Source organism: Tympanuchus pallidicinctus, unplaced genomic scaffold, assembly GCF_026119805.1.
Source record: "Tympanuchus pallidicinctus isolate F22 unplaced genomic scaffold, pur_lepc_1.0 scaffold17, whole genome shotgun sequence".
NCBI classification, from domain to species: domain Eukaryota; kingdom Metazoa; phylum Chordata; class Aves; order Galliformes; family Phasianidae; genus Tympanuchus; species Tympanuchus pallidicinctus.
In genome coordinates this window covers 10,238,212-10,254,912 of record NW_026294690.1, presented here as the reverse complement: position 1 = coordinate 10,254,912, position 16,701 = coordinate 10,238,212, and the positions used below count along the sequence as shown (strand labels likewise).

Sequence of the window (16,701 nt, the reverse complement as noted above, 5' to 3'; positions counted from 1 at the left end):
TCTAACTGCACCAACACAGTTAACTTCTAACCACCTCCTTGGCGTGGTTCCTTTTCTCCTCAAAACTAGTATAAATGTTTAACGTGGTTATGAATAGATAGAAATGATGAAGAAGATGAGTGATGAAGGTGGTGAAGAAGAAGAAGTGGAATAGTGATGGTGAATAGTGTGTGCATGGACTGAGAGCAATCCAGGCAGGGCAGAGGTATGCTTTGGCTTCTTTTCCCCCTTCAGATATCTGGATAGGGCTGACTGGCAGCAGTGGGTAGTACCATGGCAGATCTGCAGGAATATGGCACCTGCCCTGGAAAAATGAGGAGGACCAGACTGACGACCACATCTGGGGCAGAAGATAAATGCTGTCCCTATTCTGTGGGATTGGGGCTTTTGTTACTTCCAAGATCTGATAGCAGATGGATCTTCCAGGAGAATTTGCTGTCATACGGGGAGGCTGGTGGCAGAGGTAAGATGGTGGAGAGGATAAGCAGAATTAATTCACGCAAGACTCTACTCTCCATGCCAATGAACATGGCTAGTGTGATGGATGTTGTTTCCATCCTGGTATGGTGGTAATAAGTTGGCTGGATGAGATGATCTTTGTAGTTTTTCCAACCTTAACGACTCTACGATCCTTTGGACACTCTGTTAGTTCTTTCTCCAAAGTCTACAACCTTGCTGGTCAAACTGGATATTGACAACTCTGAGCCACTCTTTTTTTCAAAGGCACTTCAAATATTCATTTCTGGCTGCTTTCTTGACAGCCCTCATTAATCCTTTGGTATTTCTCAAAGTGGTTGTGTGACTCGTGAGCCACAGCTTCTTCCTGAGTACAATTCCTCAAGCACTGACTATGGCATATAACCAGCAGCATGGCCTGTAGAGTCTCTGCAGGCTTCTTTGTGCCTTTAGATTAATCTAGAAGTAAACTAGGAGAGGGTAAAACTGCTGTCATGGTGTGCACAGCCCGCTGACAGCACATCGGAGCAGCAGGACACCAGTGGAGCTGTTCTCCTTGTCTTTATGATGTTTTAGTGGTACAGTGTGGATTTTGGCTGCACAGAAATTCCAGCATAAAAGGAAGGTTGGCAGCTACTCCTCCAGCTGTTCATAAACTGATACGTGTCAGTGGTGAACCTGTGTGTGATATCAGAAACAGCAGCTACAGATGGAAAATCACCAAAGTGCAAGTTGTGCTGACATGCTCAACACCTGACATCAGATTCCTTGGAAAAGATCCTGAGGAATCTGGGAACCGTGGCATATGATGGATTATTTCTGATTTGGCCTGTGTCCTCCATGCAGCTTACCTCTGTCAGTCTGTGCTTCTCCAGACAGCTGGAGGGTTGTGGAAATGCATCTCCCCTCTTGTGGCCTTCACTCTTCCTGCTCTGCTAATAGGCTGGTGTGAGTGTGACACATGCAAATGTTTATCATATGTCCTAAGGTGACAAAGTCCTGGAGTACAGTCTGCTCTGTTCCTTCCACCAAGGATGCAAAAAATAATCATACATGTTTGCTGGGAGCTAAAGACTTGGTAAAACTCTAGCCTTTGCATTCCTTCAGAGTTTGTAAGCAATTATGCACTGAAAAAAGCAGCTTACCGTGAGCTATAGAGAACAGGCAGATTTAAAGCATGTTGTTCTTCTGATTCCTGGCAATAAAACCTGCAAAGGCTGCTTCCAGCAGCAAAGTTCTTTGTGATTCAGTCTTCTCCTCTTTAGGATATCTACCACTAGAAAATAACCTGTCCAAACCTCAACATGAAGCATAGGTATAACCAAAGCTGAGCCCAAGCAAAGCTGCTGAATAGTTCAGCTTCTGTTGCAGGTCAAAAGCCAAAGCTGAAAACAGGTCTGTAGTGGCATTTCAACTCCAGATGCAAGTTATCTTTTAGCGTCTTGTATTTATATGCTTTTCTAGTAGCAGCCCCAGGGAAATAGTGGCACTAGTGGGAAGGGTAGTTTTTACCCCACGGGCTGCAGGAGCAGAGTGACAGCTTTGGTAGCCTCCTGCATTGGAAAAAGGGGGGGCTCACTGCTGGCATTGTTGTTTCCTGGGCACCGGGACCAAATTTGTTCTGTTAGTGGATCTGCTCTTATAACACATAAGTCCTTCTAGGTATGCAGAGAGGACAAGATGAGCCATTAGCTCCTGCAACAGTTCCAAAAAAAGAGCAAAAGTCCTGTACTGCTTGTTCACGGCCTCCCTGGCGTTTGCACAGGGGAAGTCTAATGCCATTCCGCTGCCATATTGTTTCCCATAAGTATCTGCCAAAGAATGCCTGATGCAAAAAATAAACCGTGGCAAGTGCTGTCTGTTTCCATTACTGTATGGGGAATGACTGGCTTATGTAACATGCAGCGTGAAGCTGTTGTAGAGATCAAATATAAATATTGCTCCATTGTGGAATGTTCTGGGAGCATAGTTGACATTTTTGTGGCTGACAAAAAATCAAAGCTCATTATCACTCCTGAGGTTTAACCTCTCTGTGCATTTGTGTGTGTGTCTTTCTATTTCCGTGTATTAGAGGCTCTTGGTCAAGCCCTGATATTCCGATCTATTTTTACTTGGTTGCTACTCAGGCAAAACTTCCATTGACACTAATTGGAAAGCTGCCTAAGTAAAGGGTGCTGAGGGAGTTCATAAGCTGGCTTTAAGTCCACTTGGTTCTTACTTCTGGAACTCCCTTTCTTGAGGTTTGTCTTCGTATCTTTAAACTTGTCATTAGCAAATTCTCATCCAGCGCAAATCGTGTTGTACTATTGGTACCAAACATTCTTCTTTTTTTTTTTATTTTATCTTAATGTGGTTGAGATCTTTCTGGCTCTGCATTTCGAATAGGTATCCTGTGGGTCTGTCCTTTGAAGGACTTTCCTGGTAGAAGAGGTAAAGCCAGCCAGATGGCAGTGGAGCTGTGCTGACATGCTCTATGGGTCTGACATCAGAATATTTATCTTTTATAATTCTCCCCCCTCCATCCCTGGAAGCATTTAGAGTTTGAATCCTTGCCACCAGACAAGTTCCCTCCTATCTCCTCTCTCTTTTCCTCCTATGCTATTGACAGAGGATATCAAGTGGAACCTCTGAACGTGGAGCAGCCAGAAAAAGAACCACTTCTTTACATCATTAGCTTGAGGCTTTTAATTTTTGGACTTGCTAAAATCCTTCTCTTGCTTCACTGAAAGAATTTGATGAGGCAAAACACACACAAGTCCATCCTAGACAGATGGTGCTAAAAAAAAAATTAAAAAAAAAAAAAAAAAAAAAAGGTGGCAGTGAGGCATTGTGGAAGGAAATGGAGGAGTGAGTGTGAAACAAGGATGGGGAGAGTAAGTATGTCTGTAGGCATGAGAAAGTCATGAGAAGAATGATATAAACCAGCCCCTGAAGTGAGCAGCAGAGCTACGGTATGTGAAATTTGTGTCAGCAAGCAGCAACTTGTATAAGCTCACATGGGCTGTTTCCTGCAGTGGGTCTATCAAGAGATGTTGAGTTACAGGTACTGGCTGGACACAGTGAAAGGCTCTGTTCTCATCTTTCTGCATCCTGAGCTCTGCTCTCCTGTTGGTACAAGTTAGTCCACACAGTTTGGAATTTGAGAACTTGGACCAACACCCACAGTTCCTTTCTTACCATCTTATGACGCAGCCTGTGTTCTAACTGTGTTGTTTTTCAGCTATTCCTGGAGATGGTGATAGGCGAAGCCATACTCTAGGCCACAGTGCTGGTCCTGGAAAACAAGTTATGTTTTGCTTAATGCTATATTTTGCTATTAGGAGAGCAGTGGTGGAAAGTTAGGTGTTTATTTGCTGTCTCTGTAGAGCAGGGATTCCCATATTTCATGGCACACGGTAGAACCCACAGTTCTATTTGCTGGTAAATGTCAAACCTCTGAATTTTCTCCAGAAAAAGAGAGATTTCCTTGTAATGCTCATAGACTTATTAACTGTGACTGTGAGCAATGCCACCTTGCCAGTATGGCCTTCAGGAGACAGTTGTGAATAGGTGAGGAGGTAAACAGGCTGGATGGTCTCAGTGGAGTATGAAGCTGTATGGAGGCATGTCTACAGTGATCACAGGCATGGGGTGATATGACTGGACTAGATGTCTTTTACTGATCTTTCCAACCTTAATGCTGCTGTGATTTTATGACAGCAGGAGGATGCTTCACTGATTTAATGTTCTACAAACTTCATATGCATTCAGTGAGTTTTAAATAGTGTTCATTATCTGGCCAGTCAGTTCATCCTATGAATTGTTTGTGCCAACAGCTGATCATTTAAATGCTGATGAAGTTTAATATGAGCTTAAAATATGCACTCTCTTTAAATCTCACTTATGCTGACAGTGCAAGAACAGGAAATTTCCCTTCTGTTAGCCAACCTTAATGCCAAGCTTCAGGTTTTTTACCCTCTGATAATGACAAAATATTTTAGCTGCTGGTCCAAGCAGCTGATTCAGTTGCAAAGGATAAATTGGGCTTCAAATGTACTTCTGAACTTCTTGGGAAAACATGCTGCCTTTCCTGGGATATCTGCATAAGCAGCAAAATGTAGAAATATCTTGTTATGGGTGTTTTTTCTTAAGGTTGCTCATCAGGTACTTTGTAAACCAAGAGAACTGAGTAATTTGGTAACTCTGATAAGGAGCCCCTCATGTTTCTCAATTTCATTCATTGTTATACTTAATACATAATTACAGTTGGGTAGGATATCATTAGCCATTAATTTCCTGTTACTGATGAAGATGGAATTGAGTTACCGCTTGTAAGAGCCTTATTTCATGCTTCTTAGTGCCTCAGCCACCAGCACAGCATTTCTGAACTGTCTTTGTGGAACAAGCAAAATATGACTTCCTTAGAGCTTAAAAGCAAAGGGAGAACTGGACATCAAATGCTGCAGAGCCTGACCCTGCCAGGGATCTATTCCTGCAAACCAGTGAATGTCCTCAATGCACTGAGAATGAAAGCCAAAGCTCTCTGGCACGCAGCAACTTCAACTCCTTAGAACTGTAGGAGTGTGCAACAGGTAAACTTCCCCTTCCTGAGCCAAGGAGAGCAAACATCCTTCTCTAGGCATCTCTTGTACTCTTAGATGCTTGTTCTGTATTTCTCCATTCACCCACTGTGGTGCTCTAGGCAAGAAACTTCAGATCTGAAACAACTAAAGCATGGCTCCCGCAGTGCCTATGTTCATAGCCCACTGGCTTTGCAGAGCATTCATTCCTCTCTCAGATAGCTTGGAAGTGTGGCTTTTCTGATAGCTCATCTACTGGGAGTGTGCCTGACCTTTAAAGGCCTCACATTCAGTTACCCCTGTGCCACAGAGCAAATATCTCAAACAGCTGAGAAGGCAGTGCAGCTGGTGAGGATGTTTCCAGCCACATCCCTTGCAGAAAGGAAGAAAGGCACTGGAGTTTCTCAGAAAGCCATCTGCAAGGTAAAAATGTGCTGTCTTTAGGAGTATCCATTTGTATCTCTCCACCAACTTGCCTCTAGGTCATAACAATACCCCTTTATAAAAAGCTTTTATTGTTATTACTACTGTAGCTTGCGGATCTTGCAATGATGGAGTCTTTGGGGCAAGATAAATACAAATATACCTGTCAACCCCATTGTCTATCTTTGTAGCTTACAAGGTTTTTGCATGATTAGTTGATGAATGGTTTGTGTTGTGCCATTGAGAGAGCCACTGAGACATCCACCTACTGCTTTGAAGGTAAAGTGCTGAATATTTAATTGTTGTCATCCTCATTCTGGCTTTCAGTTCCATGGAGATGGGCCAGCAGTGAAACCCCAGCTCCAACCACCCCAGGCATGGGTGTTGTTTGGATACCGATCTGCAATTAAGTTCCAAGTCTAGCAAATCATTATCATGGAATGAATAAAACTCCAAGTGGGATCATCTTGGGGGCAAATCCCCACTCGTTGCAGTGAGGCTTTATGCCAGTAACTAGACTTAGAGCCAGGGGTGCAAGCTTGAGGTTTGAGATAGGATTGTATTTACAACTTAAGGCTGGGCAGGAAGTGAGTAATCTGAAGCTTGACTCTGAAGATTTCCAAGTGGAAGCAGCTAAATAAAAATGCTCTCTTCAGATAATCTTAGCCTGAGGCTTCTTCTCAGGCAATGGGAAAAACACGATGATCTGCCCTGTCTCTCTCTGTGGCATGTGTCCCCATTATGGGTTGCTGTTGCTGCAAATGATTTAGCATGTTAGCCCAGAATACCTAGAAACTTGTGATGAGTTGTATTCTCTGAAGGACACTTATCCCTGTAGCTTTTCAGCTGGGTCCCTTCTGATCAGAAGTGTTTAAGATGCATGGAATGAATTATCCCCTGAAGATGCTTGACTCCCCTAACTGACTGATGCTCAGCAAGTTGCATCCAGCCCACTTCAATTCTGACATTCAGTGTGGGGCTTTAGACATTGGTCAAGTTATACTGGCTTAATGTGCTAACATCCCACATTTTTCCCTCTTATCTGTGAAAGACAAAGTCTTACGAAGCTGAGCTGATGTGCAGTGGCTCAAAAACAGAGCAACTCAACTGGGTGCGTGAGAATGAGAATACAGCAAGTGTAATTCATAAAATGATTGAAGTGCATCTCCAAGTATTGGTAGTTTGTTAGTTTTGGAAGATAACTAGTCAATATAAGGGCATGGTTTAGTGGAAAATATTGGTGGTGTGTGGATGGCTGGAGGGGGATGATCTTGGAGGTCTTTTCCAACCTTGGTGATTCCAATGAATATTTATCATAGTTGGCAAATTGTTGAGTGTGAAAGTGATTTCATTCATGTGGTAATGCACTGGCACAGGCTGCCCAGGGAGGTCAAGTCACTGTCCCTGGAGGTGTTAAGAAACATGGAGATGTAGCACTGAGGAACACAGCTTAGTGGGCAATATTGGTGGTAGATGGACAGTTGGACTAGATGACCTTAGAGGTCTTTTTCCTACCTTAATGATACTGTGATTCTATCCTTTGTTGTAGTGATGTGCAAGTAGAAGTTTATGCTTCCAAAGATCTATTCTTGGAAGTATGCTGGCCTGAACTTCATTATTCCGTAGTTTGAAAGCTCTTTGTGAGCTCAAGTAAAATTTCCTCTATCTTTCTGAATGCTTGTCAGCATTTCAATGTAGATTATTATTATATTGAGGGGCAACAAAATAAGCCAAAAAAATCTGAAACATGTTAAGGGGGTTCAAGAGAGAAGAGAGGATTGTAGTAGGTTTGAGCATGTAGCTAGATTTTTTTGTCAGACTTTATGGCTGCCTCCAATATTAGAAGTGTTTTGGAGAGATGCTCTGTTTGGGGAAGAAAGACTGGAGCCTTTTGCTGCTTTTATGCTATTCTGCTTGGACAAACTGCAAAGGACTTCTGAAGGGCTTTCTCAGTTCAGTTTAAGAGAATGTATTTAATTATAAAGTGATTTGAAAGATAGGAAGAACTGCAGCAAGATCTCTTTTGCAGCTCTACAAGACTAGTATTATTTGTTTTTAGCCTTGTGACCTGGCATTTGTTCAGTTAGAGTGATAGTCCCCTGGTGTTATAGATGGGAAGGAAGTTGTTTTAATGCTCATTCATGGCCAGAATCTTCTGGGAGGGTGCAAATTCCTCAAAAGCTCATTAAATTATTACCTTCATTCCTGCCTGCGCGCCGTAGAACGTTTCCCTCAGCCTTAATGTCACCGTCTGTTCAGGCGTATTATTACAGAGCGGATCACAAGATGTAATGCGCTACTAACGCTGCTGCTGCTGCAGGCTCACAAATATGGAAAGTGCAAGGCTGCATACCTATTATGGTTCTCGTTACTCTGAATGGCTTTGCTGCCAGCTTGGGCTTTCCAGGCAGTGCAGGGCAGGGTCCATTCACATGTCTCTCTCCTCTGGCCCAGTGATGCATTAAATGCATGAGGGCTATTGTTATTAGCTAAGACCACCAAACAGAGAAACCTATTTGCCTGACTCTATTTTCTGCTTAGCATGCAAGTACATAAATAGATCTTCCCTTAAGACATCAAAGCTGTTTTGGTCCTATTTGTGGCAGAAGCTAACAACTAATGGAATGAGAATCCATAAATTCAACATCTTGTGTGTCTGCAGCTTTTTTCAGCCAAGTGCTTAAGAAAGCTTTACCCTAGACCATGCTCAGTTGTTAAGTGTAATTATCCCTGTAGCATAAATGAGGAGACAGCGACACGGGAAACTGAAGCGCTGCTCAAACCAGCAGCATGTGGCCAAGAGCTAAATGTAAGCATTGGCTTGTCTTATCCAAGCTTTCTTAACAGCAAGACCATGCTGCCTCTGGAGGGTGCCAACATCCTTCAAAGGTTTTGATAAACAGATGAAGTATTTATTTAGAGTATATCATGTGTTGTGACTTATTCTTTCTGAATCAGCAGAGCTTAAAATCTAATATAAACCACTCACTGCTAATAGAGGGAAGCAAATCGTTCTGCTTATGGCCAGAGGCACAGAGCTTTGGATAATACCGAGCATGCAGATTCCTGAAAAGCCATGGTGTTTGATGGCTCCTCTCAGCACTGTATGAGTATATATGTATATGTCCTACCAGGAAATATGATTTATATGTGTGTGTATATATATTTATATGTATCTGTGCTTAAGAGAGTGTGTGACACTAGAAAATATATACACACACACAAACAGTTGGATGTACTCAGATTTCTAAGTGAGTTTGCTGGAGAGTCTGGAGTTGCTATGTCAGGACAAGACCTCCTTGCATGGAGGAGAACACAAATGCTTGAAGTCTGAGGCTGGAAAGGGGCTCCTCATTATTAGGGAGAAGAACTTAGACAAGAAGAGATCAGGGAGAGGTAGAAGTTGATATAATCTCATGGTTACAGCATTAAGGACAGTGGGTATTCTGCTTGGAGTGCTCTGTTGGCATCTCTGTGGTGCTGCATAAGCTAGTTAAAAGTCCTCATGTCTCAGTTTCATTAAACATACCACAAGGGAAATGCAACCCGAGTAGTAAAGGGTAGGGTCCCCGAAGTCCTTCACAAATAGAAAGTTAGGCTCAAAACAAGCCCAACTGGTCTGCCTAGAAGGAAATGCACAGAAATAGTGTCCCCTGCTTCTGGAATGTACCCATGTTTGGAACTGAATGTTACAGCAGTGCTTTCTCCAGCCTGGCACAGCAGTTCATAACAAGGTAGAGATCAAGGACTGCATAACTTTGAAGCAGGAGTGGAAATGCAGATTTGAGGAATGTAAATTACCCGTGCTGGAACAGGGATATCAGCAGCATGCCAAGCTTTATTCCTTCAATCTGCACCTATGTGTGATGGCCATCCTCTTGTAGCATTTTTGTTCTGTTGTGCTCTTGAGTCTGATTCTGGAGATGCTGCTTTACATTTAAGGGCAGCTCCACAAGCACAGGTTAAGTGTCTGCCTGCACCCAGCTGTTACCTACATGTGGGCATCACAGCTACTGTGTTGCTGTACAGTGTGACTTCCCAGTCATGGGAAATACTCAAACCACTGTACTTGGAAGGGTGATTTCCTCAGCCCATCTGATGTGGTGTTTCTAACAAGTCTTATGGGAACAGCTGAGGGAAGGGGGTGGATCAGTCTGGAGAAGAGGAGGCTCAGGAGAGACCTTATCACCCTCTACAACTCCATGACAGGAGGCTGTGGCAAAGTGGGGTCAGCATCTTCCTGGCAACAGTAATAAGATGAGAAGTAATGGCTTCAAGTAATGCCTGGGATGTTCAGGTTGGATATTAGGAAAAATTCCTTCTCAGAAACAGTGGTGATGAACTGGCACAGGCTGCACTGGGATTGGTGGAGTCGCCGTCCCTGGAGATATTCAAGAACTGTGGAGATGTGGCACTGAGGGATGTCAGTGGGCACGGTGGGGGTGGGAAGGGGTTGGACTCCATGATCTTAGTGATCTTTAACCAACCTTTACAATTCCAATCTTGTCACTTATGTGGGAACATGCCCATGAGTTTGGCATCACAAGAGGAGTGGTCTTTCTGAATTGCCCTAGGTCATACAATATCTGAGGCTATGGCACATAGCATCAAGGGTGCATTTGAGAGTAGTTTTATATTCCAAAATTAAGAAACTTAAAACAACAACTAAACCCTAGAAAGTTCCTTCCAATGCAGTTCTTAGCCTGGTTGGTTTGAGAGCCTGAAAATAAACTAGCTGCCCTCTGAAGAGTAAATAGTGCTATCAGACACTGGCTCTGTGGAGAATTAGACCTAGAAAGAGGATAAGTATAGTAGCACATACTCAAAAAGAACCCAATGAATCCCAATGCCCTATACTGCCAGGGTTAATCTGCTGGGAGCACTTTCTATTAAATATAGAAGTCAGTTTTCCATCTCACAGGTCCGTTATAAATAAATACTCCTTTTTTTAGGAGAACCTGGCATGGCCCCAAATGAACCTGATCGGTCTCTGTTGCAGAGCTGTGGCAGGCAACTGTAAGCCTGTTTCCCATGTTGCAAGAACACTGCAGCTCAAAGCAGGCATGTGAGCTTTCCCCTCACTCCTATCTTCCTGCAAGTGATGTGCCAAGCTGCAAGCAGGGCTGCTGAGCTGTGCTGGGCCTGCAGGGACTGCTTCTGTGCAGGAAATTAGCACTGATGGGGGGAAGGAAAGAGAAGGATATCAGTGTGTGATGTGTAGGAGAAGAAGTCACCACTGAAATAGAAGTGGAAGTGCTGGAAAAAAAGTTGTTGCTGGAGGTTTTCATAGTGAGGAGAGTGTCAGATTTGGGCACGCACAAATGAATGGTGCTGAGCAAGAATCTGCAGGTCAGCAGGCTTGTCCCTGTGCTGCACAGGGGAGGAAAGGAGCACATGGTAATTGGTGGGGAGAAGTGAAAACCTGGGATTTGAAGCATCCTGTGGTTTGATGGAGATGGTCTGGATCCAAAAGCTGCTTTTTTGTGTGCCTAATGACAGCAGGAGCAGGATGTTGACATAATGCTTTTTTTTTTTGTTTTAAGTTTCAAAACACTACTTAACAAATAATCTATTTGAGGAAGCCTGTAAATAAGATGGAAGGCATCACAGTATTGTTCTATTATTCATACTCATGAATACTCACACTACTAATATGCCTTCCTTATTACCCAATTCACAGATTCTGCTCTTAAGCAGTAATCCATAACAATACAGCAATGGGTGTTGCTCTCTGGGTGAACAAGGGCTGGCTGAGCAAAAACTGCAGTATTTGAGGGTGCTGTCAGGGTGACCATCCCTGCCTGGAGAAGTACAAAATGATCAGACAAGAGGAAATGGTTTTAACTAATGGAGGAGAGATTTAGATTAGGTATCAGGGGGAAGTTTTTCACTGAGGGGGAGGTGAGGTGCTGCCATGTTGCTCCATGGGAGGCTGTGGATGCTCCATCTCCATCTCCATCTCTGGAGATTTTGAAGGCCAGGTTGGATGGAGCCCTGAGCAGCCTAACCTGGTGGTTGGCAACCAGCTCACAGCAGGGGGAGTAGAACTACATCATCTTTAAGGTTCCTTCCAACCAAAGTCATTCTATGATTCTTCTATTAAGTCTGTCCCCAAATCCATGGAACTAGGTTGAGTTTGGTGCCTCTAAAGGCCCAAATACTGCCTTATGGGAGTTTTCCACTGGGATGTTTGAGGATTAAAATGCGTTTGCATAATAATTGTGCAGTTTGCATGCATGTTTAGAACGTGGTGAGACATGGTACACAAAACCATACCTGCCTTCTTAGATAACAATGTTGAAAAGGTGCCCTTGAAAGCCTGTGGCTATAACTGTCCTTTTTAAATGCTGCTTCTTGGTAGCAAATGACTCTGCTTAATCCTCATAATCCCATTCAAGCCCCCTGTTTTCTGCTAAGACTTGTTGACTTGGCCAAGCCTGAGGCCATTTCTCATGGTGCTCTCTGGAACACCTGTCAAGCAGGGGCTGGACTGAGCCCAGCAACTCATTCCAGATGACACCACGCAATCCTTAGCTTCTAATGACTCCTAGCTATTGCTTCTCTGAATACAACTATAATTGGTAACCTCAGAGTGAAAGAGTTTCTTCATCCCTTGACTAATTTCCTCTGCCATTCAGGCCCACCAAATCGGTTTGTGTGCATACTCCATTTTATCAAACAATGCTGCTTGGAGGTAAATCAACATTGTTTTTCTCCTGTATCCACATAGCATCAAACCAGCCACTATGAAAGAAAATTAACTCTATTTCAGCCGAAACCAGGATGGGAATATTAGCTGCTATTTGCAGCAGCACGTGGCTAAGAAGTCAAATGCAACAGTTCAGAACACAGACTGGAAAAAAGCAAGAACGAAATGGTTGCCTGAGGAAATATCCTAACAAACCAGAGAGAGATTTCAACATGTTCATTTGTGAGTCACTCAAAATCTCTACAGCACAGCTGTGCCCTAAGGAATAGCCATCTAGATTTAATTCCTCTTAAGTAAGAGGCATTTTTCTGCAGGGAAGGGATGTGAGCTTTGTTCCTTTTTCTTGGGAGCAATGATAGGTCTCTAGATGTACTTAACAGTGCCCAACGTTCTTTGGGACTGAGTATTTTGAAGGATGGTTTATTTTAACAGCTATAAATAAAAAAGATTCAGTAAAAGGATTACTGTCTTACCTTAAAAAATCATTCCCAGGCAGAACTGAATGGTAGAAACAGTGCTTCCATTACCTACTTGTAGAGCTGTTCCATCCTAGCAGGAAGATTTCCTACTGCCATCTCCTTTGCGCACAAGGCACAAGAAATCAGAGATGAGATGTACCAGTCACAGGACTGTCTTGCATCAAGTCACTTTGCATTCTACATGGTCTTGAATGGCTCTGCAGGTTGCCTTGAAGTAGTCACTATGAACCAAGCAAGACTGAGTACTGCCAACTTTTGCCTTGTGTTCTCATGTACGCTGCAGGAGACTGATGTGTGCTTAGCACAAATACAGCTGTCTTGTTTCCTGGCATAGGTGCAATTATGCTATGGTGATCATTCATCATCATATCCTATGTGTTTTCAAGGGTCAGGAAGAATGCTTCCTATTTAATGCTTAAAATTGTTAGTTGAACATGGCGTATGTGCTGTCACCATTAATAAATTTGAGTAGCTACCTCTTGGTAGCTAGGAACACCCCAACTTCTCTTTTTTTTCTCCCTCTTACTTGCTTTAGCTGTCAGTGGCAGTGAGAAATGGAGTGAGAATGAAAGTCAGAAATCCTGCAGGAGAAGAACAGTAAACCTCCAGGAGAGCAGGAAGAAAGTTGTGTTATCCATCAGCGTTTAAGAGCTGATTAAGTATTGTAGGTCAGAATAATGCAGGAGACTCATGAAAGATGCCACACAGCATTTTAGGAAAGGAAACATTTTAGGTTAGGAAACCTTATGGGATGATATGCCAGCCTCTAGAGGTCTGGATCACTGGATTGATGGACAAAATCTTCTGCTGTCACAGAAAGGTTTGGTTTTGTCTGGATTCAGTGCTGCTGGCCAGTATTGAGCTCCACTCAGTAGCAGACTAGAAAGATGTTAGTTAATTGGGGTGAGATTGAGGAGAGGCACGTGAGTGAACGGAACCTTATCTGCCTGCCTAATAGTGAGAGATGCAAGAGAAGTGCTAGTTGGAAAGTGAGCTTGGGTAGTCATAAGGATATAAGTACATCAGTGAGCTGGAAGTTGAAGGCAGACAAATTCAGCCTCATAAAGAAGTGCACAGTGGCTGATTCTTCTGCTACTGCCTGTTTTAATGTAGGGTGAGTGCTTTTGCAACAAAAATGCTGCCGTTCAACCCAAAGGTGCACTGTGTCCTTTGAGTCACATTGGACATTGTTCCCTTCTGGCCTTGCAAGGGATCAGCCAAAAATGAACTGAAAGCACTGGGTTCTAGCCTGGGATCTGAGCTGCATGTGATGTTTGGGTTAAAATACAGTATGCAATGACTGCATTGTAGTTTGATTTTTCTTTTGATTTTGTCTCAGGACGCTATCTGTGAGGGGGGGGGGGGAAGTTTTGCTTCTTCTCTGGCTCAGGCAATTGCCCTCCTCTTAAAGATGAGATGACACGTGATCTATTTCCTCTTTCCAAGCATTTCTTCTGGGGCACGAGGTGCATCTTTCCTGCAGCGTCATGCGGAGCTGCACTGCTAATTCAGCCTGGGGAAACCATTGGGCAACAGAGGGCTTTGGAAAGGATGAATTCAGTGATACATGTTTCTGGTTCTTATGCTGTACTGCTCGTGACAGCTGAGAAAGCCAAGCAATGTAAACATGCCCAGAGGTGGAAAACATCCCCCTGCTCTCCTTTGCCATTCTGTAGCAGGAGTTCCCATTTAGTGTTATCAGCTTCCACAGTAAGGGCTGTTTGTGAGAACAGCCACGCGTGCAGAGAGCCTGTGTGTATGTCCTTGGAATGAGGCAGCAGGATCCCATCCCTGACTCTCACTGGCATCTTCTGTTGTGTGCAGGCATTGGCACCACAAAATGTCAGGTCTCAAAATGGAAATGGGCCGACATTGTCTAGGACCTATTCCAGGAAATGCCTCTTGGATAGAAGCGCTCTCTTGCTGCTCCTTCTCCATGACCGTGTGAGGAGAAGTATCTAAAATAGGTCATTGTTATGCATGGAGAGAGCCCTGCTCCCCAGGCTCCCTCGGTTTCCAACAAAACAGGCTTTGGAGGTAAGTTAGCTGAAAAGAGGCTGATTCATTAGCAGCAAGGGAAATCGGAGCACTGGAGAGGTGCCCAGCTGCCCAGAGGGATTTTCGTAGTGACATGCTTCTCCAGTCTTAACAGACGAGCTGAGTGATACACACGCAGGCTTGAACTATATCACAATCACATGCTTGCTGGGCTCTTTTCTTATCTCATGTGTTTCTCTGGAGAGTATCAGTTGTTCCAGTCCCTCACAGGGCTTAAAAATTTAAGGGAAAGAGTCACAGAGAGGTATCTTCTACTGTGAGAAAATTCTCTATCTGTTTTCTTTCCCAAATTAGGTCACCTTGTAAGGCAGCTCTGGACAGAGTTTGTCCCTGCGGTTACAGAGGCTGTAAATAACACGTGTGTTACAACATGTTTGACAGGATTTGGTTGCGCCATCCTTAGTCTATCTGGATATCATATCCTCAATTAATAAGCAATTAATTTGATCTGCTGAAAAACCCCAACTGTCACCCTCCTGTCCAGAATGAGATCATTTTCAGCATTTATTCGCTTGCAGAGGGAACGAAGCCAATGCGTTCTGGCTCTGTTGCGGAGAGTAGTCTTGTGCAGGGAGATAAACACTCCCCTTTGTTGTATCACCTTAAGCACAAGTAGGGAATTCAGTCTTTTAGGAGCATCTTTTGCCTTTCTGTCGGTGTTTCAGGTGGAGGTGCCAATCAGTGCCAGTGATGAGACCAGATGCGTCCATAAGGTAGGAAATGGGAACCCACAAATTGCTCTCAGAGAGGCTGAGCAGCTGTTGGACTGTGGAGGTCTCTGGCCCTTTCTGACCCGGGCCATTGACCTACAAGTGAAAAGTGTGAAATCTCCGTGCCAGCAGAGCGGTGAGTTCTCATTCCACGTTCAGTTGCTGCCATCTGATGGCAGATTGGGAGTAAAAGAGCCTCGTGCAATATGAATGTCTTGTCCAGAGAAGGGCAATAGAGCTGTGAGGAATCTGGAACACAAGTCTTATGGGATGGGGCTGAGAGAACTGGAATAGTGTGGTCTGGAGAAGAGGAGGCTCAGAGGAGACCTTATTGCCCTCTGTAACTGCTTGAAAGGAGGCTGTGGTGAGGTAGGGGTCAGACTGCTGCTGGGGAACAGTTGATAGGATGGGAGGCAATGGCCTCAAGTTGCTACAGAGGAGGTTCAGATCGGATATTAGGAACAATTTCTTCTCAGAAAGAGTGGTGATACACTGGCACTGCTGCACAGGGAGTGCTGGAGTCACCGTCCCTGGAGATGTTCAAGAACTCTGGATATGTGGCACTGAGGGATGTGGTCAGTGGGGGTGGGTTGGGCTCTGCCCATACACTTCCAAATTATACTTCAAGCCCTACTACCTCACACTGTCTTACAAAAGAGAAAAGTTAGATTTTGAATATTTCTTCCTGCATCCTTGCACTGCAGCTGTAAGGTATCCATGAGCATGGTCATGATGGGTCTGCAGCCCAGGGAGATGTGGAGCAGCTACCAGCAGCTTTTGTGCAGCCCAGTGGTGAGAGCACTTGTACAGCCTCATAGTTACCAGGTACGTGACTGGGGGTTAACAGCAATCTCTGGACAGAATAATAGAAAGAGCTGTAGAATTCCCCTCTGCTTGGCTGAAGGATTTGCTGTCAGAAATTAAGTCCACGAGCAAGGTGATATGGAAGAGTGGAAGGAAAACTTTTTTTTTTATTTTTTTTTCTTTACAGAGGGAAGGTCTTTGTTTCTCTCCACAATGCTTACAGGAATGAATGCAATGAATCCCCTTGTGCTTTGGCATTGCTGTTTCTTCCTGCACCTTTATGGGAGAACATAGTAGCACACATAAACACAGGTCAGTGGGGAAGGAAATTAATTAAGCATGAAGTTGCTCAGCTTTGTGCTGCTGAGCATTTCCCAAACAGCAGTGAGCAGCTGAGCTGTCCTATCTGGAAGCTCAGGGGCTCCCAGGTCACAGGGGCTCTGTTTGCAATCAAGGTCCAGCAGCCGTTCCCTTGCGTCAAAGGCGGGGACATATCTAAACAG

General features: G+C 44.0%; 1 protein-coding gene and 1 long non-coding RNA gene across 2 annotated transcripts in view; one reads left to right on the top strand and one right to left on the bottom strand.

Moving 5' to 3' along the window:
- Window positions 1-16,701, bottom strand: part of TMEM43 (transmembrane protein 43) — a 372,149-nt gene that overhangs the window by 261,754 nt on the left and 93,694 nt on the right. The gene's annotated exons all lie outside the window — the stretch shown is intronic.
- LOC128078579 (uncharacterized) lies at window positions 11,831-16,361 on the top strand. The gene is made up of 3 exons (XR_008205701.1): window positions 11,831-12,369; window positions 14,451-14,663; window positions 15,350-16,361. It is a non-coding gene; the product is annotated as an uncharacterized LOC128078579 (long non-coding RNA).